The following is a 13,176-nucleotide window of genomic DNA, read 5'->3' as shown; positions in this document are numbered from 1 at the left end:
AGGGAAGAGTCCACGCTAGTATTAGGATTTCAGATTAAACTTTGGCAGATGTAAAATACTGTTAGTGACTTATGTTGGTGGTTGAATTCAGCTCCTAGTGACCTTTAGTGTCACTTTAAGGGCAAAGATTGTGTGGACCCTCCCGGGGCAGGGGGGAGGTGGGGGGAGGCAGGTAAAGTAAGCTTGGTAGGGGAGCTTTGTAAACCTTGTTAACCAGATAGAACATCTCTAGGGCCCAGGGAGATTGGAGGCTTAGACTGGTGGAGTCAACAAGAAGCATGTTTGAAGACAGATGAAGCATGTTAAAATTAGAGAATGAGAGATAACTTTTCAGTTCCAAGAGGCCAGAAAAGTCTGCAAGTAAGAAAATCATCACTGATGTCAGAATCCAGGAAGATGTCAAGAATTTGAGAAGCAGAGTGTGAGGTATATTAAGGCAGGGACTGAGGATGGAGGGTGTGAGCGGGTAAGGTTTGTGCACTGCAGGGCAGCGGGACTGCTCTGCTGACTTGAAGAGCTTCAGGACTCAGAATGCTGTGGTTTAGTGATTAATTTTCTTGAGCGTTTTCAGTATTTTTATGACGCCAACAGGAAGACTTGATCTTTGTTTTCATTACCTACTTGACATAATCAACTTCTGCTAATAAATGGGAGTCTTGGTGAAAAAATAAGATAAAATCATAGTAAAGGTTACATCTGGCTGGTGTCCTCGGAGCATGACCACATGACAAATAATGAGCTTGGACTCCTTATATGGGAAGCAGAAGAGAAGTATCCAGAGAGAGCCATGTAGCCACAAACTGTAGCTCAAGAACTGTACTTTCAGAAAACCAACTCTAGGTGCAAACAGAGCTTGGAGGGAAGCACATTTTGTATAGGTACAAAAATGAGTGTCTTTGTTAGAGATAAACATCTAAAAACAAATGCAGTAGCCACTTACTAGGTGAAGACATTAAGAAGCATGACTAGTTTGTAAAATGATCCCAAAGCAAAGCAGGCATGTGGAGTAAAATGACAGTGGCCCCAGAGTGTGTGCACTTGCATTTACCTCCCTTGGGTTCCTCCCTTACCTAAAAGCTGTGTACCCAGTCTGACTGGGGCCATGGCTCCCAGTGGACTTTTGCTCTTTCTTAAAACCAAGCCTCACATCCAAAGTCATAAACATTACCATGATTGAAGAATTCACAAGTGTTAAGGATGTTCTAATAAAAGTGAACAGACACAGAATATAATTCCAAAGGCATCACTGGAGTGTTTTGATGATCATTTGAATAAGACTCATTATGTCAAAGACACACTCACCAAAGGAGTCTTCTTGCATGGGGGCCAATTGCCAATTGTAGCTGAAAACATGTTTGTTATTGTTTTATAAACAGACCTCATCTGTCATGTGATATTTTAGCAATGGTTTCCCTTCTCAACTGTCCTTTGCAATGATTTACTTTGAGATGGCTGTCACCACTTGGAAGAGAAGGTATCCTAGATGAAATTGAAGGAAAGAAATTTTGGGCTAAAAATGTCCCCCAGAATCTCTTTCCATCAATCCAATTTTGGGTAACATCAAAATAATCACCTTGAAATCTGTTACCACATTATCCTTTTGTCAGAACCTTCGATGACTTCTCTCTCCAGCTCTCATGCAGGAAATATTTTACATTGATTCCGTGACCAGCACTGCTAAAGATGGAGTAGCTTTGGCAGTTCCTACCTTTCTGGAGCATGTTTGGAAAGAGAGGAGGGAAGTTCTTTATAAAATGTTAGGTTAAAAAAACATATACTAGCTAGAATTATCAGAATTACCCAGTAGGGCAAGAAACTTGTGATTTCTGTTTTTGGCTCCTAAAACATTTCTCTTGGCACATACTAATTACATAATATATTCTTATTGATAATTGATAGTCAACATGAAGATAATTAAAAATTCATCTATTGCTTCAGAAAAAAGTATATGTGACCAATTTATTCATACTCATGTATAAGTGGCTACTGATTCTTAATATCCATATGATAAATATTTAATTGTAATGCTAAAGTCCAGGAAAATTAAGTAGTTTCTGTTTTATCACAATTATGAGTACATTTGTTCATCAATCAGTGACTATTTTAATAGCTTGGTGGGGGGAGAGATCTAAGAGTAACCAGTCATAATTCTAACCCTCAGGAATTGACTGTCTTTTGGGGGGAAACACAAAACAAGCAGAGGGAATATGGGGTCAGGCTCTAGGCGATGCTCTGCTTAGGGCACCCTCGATGTGTGGGAGATGATTGTCCAGCCTGATCTTACAGTCAGAAAGGCTTCAGATCAGAGGTGACATTGACACTGATGTAAGTGGAAAAGAAGCTCTAAGACCAGGGGAGTCATAAGACATGCAGTCTTCCAGAGGGGAAGGACAAGGCATGTCTGTGATTCTGATTCCTTGCACCATTGGCTAACCAATGGCAGATTGTGTTTGGCATTGAATCTTTGTAATATGTTTTCTGAGCATTCTCGGGCCATTCTCTCTGCTCCTCTGCCTTAACAGCCTGACACTCTCCCCAGTCTTTATTTTCACGTGGTTCACAGAAAATCTCATAACATTTGTTAAGCATTCATTCATCCAACAAAGGACCCCCTAGTATGTGCAGGCCTATAAACCCAGTTTATCCAAAGAAGAAAGGAAACTATTCCTGTCCTGAGTTCACATAAAAGCATAAATGTGGGAGAGATAATTATTGTATGAGGGAGGGAGGGCGGGAGATGTTATTATGCATTCTATGTGTAGTGATCCTGGCTTATGTCTATACAAGCCAAAGCAGTGCTCAGTAAATGTCTGACTGAATTCTGTGTACAGTGTCATCTGGCTCCTAAGCCCTGTTATCACCTTTCTCTGTTTCACTTGAAAAATACCTGTGGAGATGCAAAACAAAGCACATGCTCCTGCTGACTTTGAAAACTAGGATGACGCTCAACTAGAACTTGGATTTACATTCTCAGAGAGAATCTGGGAAGATTTTCCAGAATCTAAAAGTCTTATTGTGACTTGTTTGATAAACAGAATGTGTGATTTCTGAACATAGTAAAAACTTGAGCCTTACTAGAGTTTGGACCACTCCACCTTCTGCTCCAGAGTTGAGAAATGCAGGATCCCTTTCAGCCTACACACAGGGCTGCCATCTTTCTATTCTGCTGCTGGCAGTTAAGGATTGTTGTTGTTGTTGTGTTTTTGTATTTTTGGAAGCAGCCAGTGAATTCAATTTCCCAGAACTCCTCCACAACTGACACCTTATCTTCCCTTTCAATACAGTCCATTAGAAAACTGCCAACCCAGGAAGACAACTGGGCAGAAATCTGCCCGCGGATGAACTGTGAGGCCCTGTGAGTGGGGCAGAGATGGGGAGACCCTAGAGGCTGCACATATGGAGGAGGCCTGAGAGTCAGCATGTGTACCCATCTGTTCAAGGGTTAGAAAGTCTATCTCAGGCCAAAAAAACTACACAAAATAAAAACTGTTGACCCTGGGAATTGGCAACCAGTTGTAGATCTGAAGTGGCAGAGCCAAGTGATAAGAGTAAATCACATGTACTGTATGCTGGGAAATGCTGAATATGTAGATTAGTAGTTAGAATGAGCAAGAAAATAATAAAGTGCGCCCCACAGGAAGAAGATTTTGTATCCACAGAAAAAGAAAAAACATTTTGAACACTTAGGGAAAGACCTCTTGCAAAATTATTTACTACTGAAACCAAAGTGAAAGATTAAAACTCCTTGGCATATTCAGTAGAATTTTTTTAAAGGAACATCTCTATAAAGTAGTGTAGAAACTTATTGGGGCAAAAAAAGTGAGCTCAGATGGAAATGCAGTGGAGTGAGAAGAAAAAAGAAATGATAAAGGCAACCAAAAATACAACAGAAGAATCAAAACCTGCATTGAAGGCAGTAGAAAACAATTGTTAGTGAAGAAAATAAGATCACAACTGTCATAAGATGTAGCATATAGTTTAAATTTATCAGAAAAAAACATGAGGATAGGAGACTTTTTTTTTTTTTAATTTCAGCAGTGCTTAGGTTGAGACAGGTACCAAACAACTGCTCTATGGTTACGCAGTTATTTCAGTCTTCTTCATCTGGCAAGTGAAGAATGAACAGTGGCCTGTCCAAAGTCACAATACTGAGGACTGCAGAGCTTACATGAAAACGGCAATCCTGGCTTTTCAGAGGTACACTGCCATGAACCTGCCCTAACTTTTAACTCTAGACTTTAAAAAAAAATACACCGAGAACTAGAAAAAGGAGTCCCAACAGCTGCACCTTGCACACCTTACTACTGAGCGACACCAGCCTTGTGCTTCCCTACCCCACCCTCCAATTCTGACCACCGGCCTTCTTGCCCTGCCTCCATCTTTCCCTTTACTCCCATCCTTGGACTTCAGCACTGACCCTGTCTCTTCTCAGTAATAGCTCTAGTTTCCTACTCACACTCACTGACTCAGATTTCAAAAGTAATTGTCCCTGCTGATTTGACCTGATTCTAAACCCTTTCACTTGAGGTACCTACCCTCCTAAGTCGGAACAGGACATAACCCAGAAATCTTTCCATTCTGCTTGATAGAATCATTTTCTTTTGTTCTGGTAACAGTTGGCTCCCTGCCATGGAACTAGCTGTTTCATTTTTCCTCTGGCAATGCCGTTGACTTGCAACACTAGGCTAAAAGGAGGGCAAGTTAAGGGGTGGGCAATTTAATAGAATGCTTCGACCAGGTAGCCACTGATGTACATGTTTTTCCTTTCACTTGAAGAAGGAGGCAAGAGAAAGAAAGTCTATGTATAGATGTTTGAAAGGAGCAGACGCCCAGGTCCAGCAATCTGTATCAAAACATTTAACAGTGATAGTTCTAAGTTCTTTAAAACCAAAGAAAACCACAATGCTTACTTTTAAAGTAAAGAAGTATGACATAGTCACACATAAATACAGGTGACCCCAAAAGGGCATGGTTGCATGTTTTATTTTTTTTTCTGTGATTTTTCTTTAAGAGGCATGTGTTATTTGTTCGTTTGTTTGTTTGTTTGTTTATACAAGCACTGGGTACAGTCAGAAGTGCGGGAGGGTGAGAGAATTCACCAGAGCCAGAGCGGGGAGCAGAGCAGGCAGAAGGACCGAAGCACACTGCTGAGGGGAGCGGCGGGCGGCAGGAGAGGTCTGCGTGCCATGTGGGACCCCCCCTCCGGTGGCCGGGGAGCAGCCGGGGATCGAACCGGCGCCTCAGAGGCCGCGGGCAGCTTCGCAACCCAGCGCTCAACCGCTGTACCACCGGGGAGGCCCTTTTCTGTGATTATTTTTATTTTGAATGGTTGCATGGTTTTCCCCCTGTGGAGCAGTAAAGAGAGCCCAGGTTTTGAAGTAAAACCTGTACTTGCATCCTAGCTCAAAAATGTCCCAGTCATGTGCTCTCTAAGATTGGGAGCTCTGTGAGGTCCTCCTGTTCATCCTTGCCCAGTCCCTGGCAGAATCAAATGGGGTCTTCCCGCAGCAGCAAATGCCCAGCCTGCAGCCCCTGCGCAGTGGCCCATATCAGCATGTTTAGAAGATGGCCAGCAGGATTCTCGTGTGGCCTGGGAAGCCTGAGCTGCCAGTCATGAGTTGTCCATCTTAGCCCCAGGGCTCCCAGCCCCAGAGGCCCAGCCCAGACTGCCTGACACTAAAACTTCTAAATATTGTTGGGAAAATTTGTCCCCCTTTCTCTTCCAAGCTGATTATCTCAGACCTGTTCTCCAGTCTCTGTTCTCTCTCCAGCAGTTTCCTATAAATGTTTCTCAGATTCTCCCTATTTCCTAGTTATTGGCCCATCAGCTCACCTTCATTATTGACTGAGAAAACAGCATTTTTGTTCTTTGTGTTCTGAAAAGCTTTTAACTGATTTCTCTGAGCCTTGAGTACCCCAGGAAACTCTGTTGACCTTAGACGTTTCAGGAACGGCAATCCTGTTTTCTTATCTTTTGTAATCTTTAACAACCCATTGAGAATCCATTTCTAAACCCTTTTCTTTTTTAAATTTTTTATTTTATATAATTCTTACATCATTTTTCATTATTGCACAATATATGCATTTTCATTTTGGTTATATTCCCCATACAATTGCACCCCCCCCTTATTTTGACCCTAGTCCTTCCTCTCTCCTTCCCTCCCCGCCCCCCATAGTGTGTCTCTGGTCTATAGTTGCTTGTTGATTTTGATTTTTACTTTATATTAATTAGTCCTTTTCCTGGTCCCTTATTTAGGTTTTCTAAATTCCTGCTATGAGTGAGACCATCCGGTATTTTTCTTTTTTTTCTGACTTATTTCGCTGAGCGTGATCCCTTCTACCTCCATCCATGTTGCTGCAAACTGCATGTGTTTATCTTTTTTGATTGCTGAGTAATATTCCATTGTGTATATGTACCACATCTTCTTGATCCAGTCATCTATTTTTGAGCATTTGGGTTGTTTCCATAGCTTTGCTATTGTAAATAGTGCTGCTATAAACATAGGGGTGCAGGTGCCCTTTGGAATTAATGTTTCTGTGTCCTTTGGGTAAATACCTAGGAGTGGAATTGCTGGATCAGATGGAAGCTCTATGTTTAGTAGGTCAAGAAATCTCCACACAGCTCTCCATAGTGGTTGGACCAGTTTGCACTCTCACCAACAGTGCAGGAGAGTTCCTTTTTCTCCACATCCTCGCCAACATTTGTTGTTGCTAGTTTTTTTAATATGTGCCATTCTCACTGGTGTAAGATGGTATCTCATTGTAGTTTTGATTTGCATTTACCTGATTAAAAGTGGTGTTGAACATTTTTTTCATATGTCTGTTGGCCATTTGCATTTAAAATATAGGCGAAACACTACATGACATGCTCCTCAAGATATCTTTACAGACACATCGCCCAAAGCAGTGATAGTGAAGGCAAAGATAAACAGCTGGGACTATATCAAATTAAAGAGCTTCTGCACAGCAAAAGAGACAATAACCAAAACAAAGAGAAACCCCACCGACTGGGAGAAAAATTTTGCACACAACACTAATGATAAAGGACTGATCACAAAAATCTTCAAAGAGCTGATGAGACTCAACAAAAACAAAGAAAATAATCCAGTCAAAAAATAAGCAGAAGAGCTTAAAAGAAACTTCTCCAAAGAGGAAATCTAAACCTTTTTTTTCTAACCAACATATATAATCACATAACTCCTTTAACGAATAGGATGAAAAAAAAAAAAAACTTGGCTAACTAAAGTACTATACATTTGTTAATAATTTTGGTTATTTTAGGGTCCATGATCTGCAGTTCACAATATCAAATTTTAGAATAGCATTCCCACAATTTATTGTGCATTAGGACCAAAGGTTCAGTAACACTGGAGTCAGAACTTTGGAAATATTCGCTTAGTTATGATCCCAGGAAAGAGTTAAGAGATGTGCCGGAGTTTTAAGATTTAAACTGAAGTCTAAGGGAAGAAACACAGTCTTTCATATTCACAGAATAAATGGAAGCATTTTGGTTGATAAGGACTAAGACTTCTCCAAGAAGTTCTTGCAAGTGAGTACCCTACTGTTCTTTCCCTGGGCACTCATCAGGGGCACACTGCTCCACACTCCTAGGTATTCATCCCTATAACATTATCATCATGATCTGGTGGTCAGCATACCTTCTGCACAATTTCCTTTCCAATCTATACCTACTAGGCTTTAGCCTCCTGTGTTAGCACCCTCGTGGTACCATAACTTGTTGAACAAGGTATTCTATTGCTGTATCCCAAGTAATGAATGGGAGTGAACCCTTCATGTAATTCAAGAGAAAGAATGAATATCAAGAGAAAAGGAAGGAAAATGCACACACATACACATATAGTTGGTACCACAAGTGTCTAGCTCTTGTAGACTCAGGAAAGTTTACTGAAAAAAACAGACTTTGCAAATGATATTTAGTCTTTGCACAGATGCCCTACAGCATTGGAAAATGGAGATGCATGGTTTACAAAATAAACATTGTGTTAAGATTTAAACTCTTGTGTCTTACTTCAAAAGCTCACTGCCTTTCCATTCACCTCTACTTCTCTTCTATGCTGGGAGATCTCAATATTTAGGTGTTTTATAACCATTATCTAGAATGTTGAGGTTATCAATCTCAGTTCACTTCTGTTTGGCAACCACTTGCAGTTTTCACACAACTCTAAATACTAGTGTTTTTACTTACAGTTCTTGTTGTTGCACAACAGCCAAAATAAAATGTGCTTACCATGCAATTCTGCTATGGGGCTTCCCCATACATTTCACTGTCTTGCCCAGACGTTCAAAGTAGGCACATGCACTTCTATAAACTCAGCCCTTCTGCTTATACTGCCTTCCCACTTCCTCTTATGGATGGAAACGTTCAGCCTCCAGCCAGTCGTATCTGCTCATCTGACCAGTCCCATCTCTCTCACTGATTACAAAGCTGTACCTTCTCCAGTGCTCCTAGAGCACTGTCACCATCTCCCTGCCAAGATAGCTCCCTAAGGGTTCTCTGTGGCCTCCCCAGTGTTTCTATGACAGGCACACTTTAGAATGTTCCATCTTGAACTGATTGCCATTTGAGATATGCCAGGTCAGGACTGAGGTCCCCAGTCTTTGGGAGAGAATCAAATGGACTTAATGATCATCTGTCTTTCTAGTGGTTCCATGTATATATTTTAGGTGAGATGTTAAAGAAGCAGGGACCTCAGATCATAGAAGCTTCACACTTTAGAGAATGTCTTTGGTTGAGTCACAGTTCAATTCCATGACCCTGGTGCTGGTGGTGAGGAAATGAGGGAAATGGTTATGGGAGAATTGTTCCCTCATTTAACCCTGTGATGCTCAGTACCTTCCATATAATGATATATGTGGTAAATCCCATTCAGAATTTCTTCCCAAGAATAATTTTGTTTCTCTTGAAGAATAGGTATGTTCTACTTGTCAGGAAAAGAAAAGCTATGTTAACCATCATGGGTCTGGAGACAGATTAAATTTGTTGAGGGAGGGAAAAATCGGGCGAGCTCCTAGGTTTCTTGTTTGAGCAATGGAATGGTATCTATGCCCTGCAGTGGGTCAGTACTTGTTTCAGGTGGTTGGGCGCATCAGGAGAACGTAATTAAATGGAGCTGGAGAGTTGAAGGACAGGGATCTGTGAAAACCACTTAGCTCCCCTGTTTTAATGTGTTGTGTGTGGCTACCTCATTGAACTCGGGACAATGCAAACTTAAATTAATTACATTTAATATGATTAAATGGGGGCCTCCCTGGTGGCTCAAGGGGTTAAGACACACTTGTGAAGTCATCTGCAGCCACTGTAGCATGAGTTCTGATCCACAGCCAGGGAGCTAGCTACCCACATGGCTCAGCAGACCTCTCCTGACTCAACCGCTGCTCCCCACAGCAATTTATTTCAGTCAATCTGCCTGTTTTGCTCCCCACTCTGTCTCTGATGAATCCTCTCACCCCCCCCCCACTCCTCTGGCCTATACCCCAGTTCTTGTATTATAAATAAATCTTTTTAAAATGTGATTAAACACATGGATAATTAAATGTGTATGTTATGAGAATTGGTTTTGTAATGTGAAAAATCTAAAGTGAACTCTAGAATTGACTCCCCCCAAAAAATTGAGATTAGGCTAGAAGAAACCAGCAGTTCTTCACCCTTTAGAAATGTCCCAAGAGAACATCCTAATGAATGGGAAATAGGAAGGTAGAACTGTGAACAAATCATAAAGGCATCTAAAGCGAGCATCCTGTTCAGTTCTGGAATCTCTTAGAGATTGACATACTCCATGAAATCATGTGGTTCCAATTGAATTTAATGGGATTCCCTTACAAGCCATAGATCCTAAATTACCCCCAGTAGGTATAACTTTTATAGGACACATTATTTTGCAGAGGACACCCCCTGAATTCTGTTACACTGAATTCTGACAGTAGTAGAATTCTGAATAAAATCATCTTTTACTTAATACTTATGGTGAAAATAAAATACTTATGTAACTTAATTTTTACAGGTATAAGACAAGGTTGCCTATCGTCAACACTTCTGTTAACTTAGTATTAGAGGTTTTGGACAAAGCTGTCAGGCAAAACCAGAAAATAAAGGGGATCTAACCCAGAAAATATGTGAACTTATCACTATTTACAAATGATATGATATATATAAAAAATTCTAAAGATCCCATCAAAAAGAATTGGAAACAATTAATACAACAAAATGGCCTTTTTATGTATAAGCAAGTAGCAAAAGAAGTTTAGAAAATTACTCCATTTATAATTGCTTCCAAAATAATTAAATACCTCAAAATTACTTAGGTATTGACATAAGGAGCTGGAAGGTTATCTCATGCTCATATCATGAATGGAGAGAATTAATATGATCAAAATGGCTATCCTGCCCAAAATGTTATAAATTTAAGGAACTCATCAACAAAATGCCAACAATATTTTTCAAGAAAATTGAACAAAAAAATATTGAAATTTATATGAAACCACAAAGGCCTTGAATTGCAAAAGCAGGACTGAGGAAAAAAGGAGAGTGTAGGGTAAAGAAAATATCAGGCTTTTCTGCCCTTCTGCCATCAGGATAGATGATGGATCCTTGTCCTGAATGCATGCCTGATGGCGGGCATCTGGAATAGGGTGTGGGCATAGGTAGATGGGATTCAGCTGAGCTGAGACTGTGCTTTTTAAGGGCGGCGTCACGGGGGGACGCCAGCAGCAGCAGCAGCAGCAGCAGCCAAGAAGCCGAAAGAGAAGCCGAGAAGCAGCAGAACCCAGATAGAGTGAAGACTTGCTGGGGGCTGGGAGGCCTGCTAGCCTCCCAGCCCCCCAGCCAGCACCCCTGCCTGCCATATGCCTGGTGAACCCCAAATAAAAAACCTGCAAAACTACTGAGGACTCTGGCTCCTCCTTTACCCGGTCTGCATGGGATCTGAAAACCTGCACTGTGTCCTGTCCGCCCCTTACAATTGGCGTAGTTGGCAGGATCCATGCAGACGGGTATTGGAGCCCTCCGAAGACCTGGAGGGACTAAGGGGTAACTGTGTTTGCCTGTGACGACGCTGGAGGCGCCATGGCAGCACAGAAGGTGGATTCGGTCCAGGAGCTGCGGGACGAGACCTCGCATGGAGGAGACGCCCGAGAGAACCAGCCAACGACACCGGAAAGGACCAGCCAATGACCCCTGAGGCAGCAGGCTGTTGCTGACACAAGGAGAGGCCAATGGACTTCAACTGATGGACATGGACTGATAAACTTGGACTGACAATCCTGCCAGAAGGCGGAGGACCTTGGCAGGTTATGGTTTTTTTTTTTTTTTTGAGAATCTGGGGGTGGCCAGTGGGCCTTGATGGCCAAAAGCAGCCTGTGCATGCCCAGCAGCCAGGTGGAGGAGAAAAGCCAACTAAGAAGGCAAAAGCTGGTACTGATGCTAAGTTGAGAAGCCCTGAGTGGCTGGTAAGCAGCCTGAGTATGCTGAAGACCTGTGAGTCTCGTAAAATCACCTGTGGGTGATGCCCTGCTCATTCTTGAGTGAGGGTGAGGAGCTGAGGAACCTGTCCTTGGGGGACGGGTGGGGAACGTGGCTTGAGGTGCAGCCCAAGCCACATGTAGAGTTTTGATCCCCAACCCATGTGCTTGTGCAGTGGGTTGGCTTGAGTGCAGGGGTCTGCGAATCGCATGGGTGGCTGTGAAGGCCGAGTGTTGTAGCGACTGCAGACAGAAACCCTGAGGGTTGGCGATTACCCCCAACAGAATAAAATTGCCAATCCCAGAGCTAGTGCATCCTGGGGGTGGATGCTGTGTGTGCCTTGTAGCTGAGACTACAGCCAGAGAAGGCCAGGAAGCCTGACGGCTCCTGGTGTGATACAGTAGATGCCGTGAGTGATTCCCCTCCCTCGTATGAGCAGTGCCTTTGGCAGCAGATTTGGTGGCTCATCTGCTGGTACCAATAATTGTCTTTTGCACTAGGTTGGGGCCCTGCCTGGACTTATTTGTGTTCTGTTGTATTTTGTTATATTGTATTTTGTTATATTTGATGTATTTGCTTTTGTGGACCATGGCTGCATTGTTTGTTTGCTTAGAAAATTGTATATATATGTATAGACTGTATGGCAGAAAACCCTGAGGGGGTGGACTGTAGGGTAAAGAAAATATCAGGCTTTTCTGCCCTTCTGCCATCAGGATAGATGATGGATCCTTGTCCTGAATGCATGCCTGATGGCGGGCATCTGGAATAGGGTGTGGGCATAGGTAGATGGGATTCAGCTGAGCTGAGACTGTGCTTTTTAAGGGCGGCGTCACGGAGGCCTGCCAGCCTCCCAGCCCCCCAGCCAGCACCCCTGCCTGCCATATGCCTGGTGAGCCCCAAATAAAAAACCTGCAAAACTACTGAGGACTCTGGCTCCTCCTTTACCCGGTCTGCATGGGATCAGAAAACCTGCACTGTGTCCTGTCCACCCCTTACAGAGAGAAATGGAGGTATCACATTACCTGATTTCAAACAGTATGGTATAGGCATATGTAGCGGCAGGAATGGGCCACTGAGCAGGTTTCCTGATCCAGCAGACCGGATAAAGGAGGAGTCAGAGTCCTCAGTGGCTTTTGCAGGTCTTTTATTGGGATAGACCAGGCACATGGCAGGCGGGGGTGCTGGGGGGCCGGGAGGCTGGCAGTCCTCCCAGCCCCCAGCAGGTCTTCACTCTGGGCTCTCTGGCGTTCTCTCAGCTTATCTCGGCTTCTGTTCATTCTTGGCTTCTGCTGGCCTCCCCGTGATGCCGCCCTTATAAACTCAGTCTCTCAGCCCATGTATACCCACTTCAGGTGCCCGCCATCAGGCATGCATGCAGGACCACAGGGTTCCCTCATCTATCCTAATGGTGGGAGGGCAGAAAAACCTGATAATTTTACCTTACCCTACAGCATAAAATAGATTCTTGGTTCAGTGAAATAGAATTGAAAGTCCAGAAATAAGTCCATGAACATACCAGCACCTAATCTGTGCTAAAGCAGCTATTACCATAAAATAGGAAAAGGACAGTCTCTTTAATAAGTGGTGCTGGGAAAATTGGAAAGCCATACATAAAAAAATGAAGTTGGGTCACTTGCTAATCCCAAACACAAAAGTAAACTCCAAATGGACTAAAGATTTAGATATAAAAACTGCAA

At 42.7% G+C, this 13,176-nt stretch overlaps 1 protein-coding gene across 2 annotated transcripts in view; it reads left to right on the top strand.

The window, feature by feature from the left end:
* Positions 1–13,176, top strand: part of FGGY (FGGY carbohydrate kinase domain containing) — a gene marked incomplete at both ends in the record, with an annotated part of 393,087 nt that overhangs the window by 281,989 nt on the left and 97,922 nt on the right. The window lies entirely within an intron of this gene.

This window comes from Talpa europaea, assembly GCF_964194135.1.
Source record: "Talpa europaea genome assembly, chromosome: 9".
NCBI lineage: Eukaryota > Metazoa > Chordata > Mammalia > Eulipotyphla > Talpidae > Talpa > Talpa europaea.
Note: the sequence above shows the minus strand (reverse complement) of the source record. Positions and strands in the feature narration are given on the sequence as shown.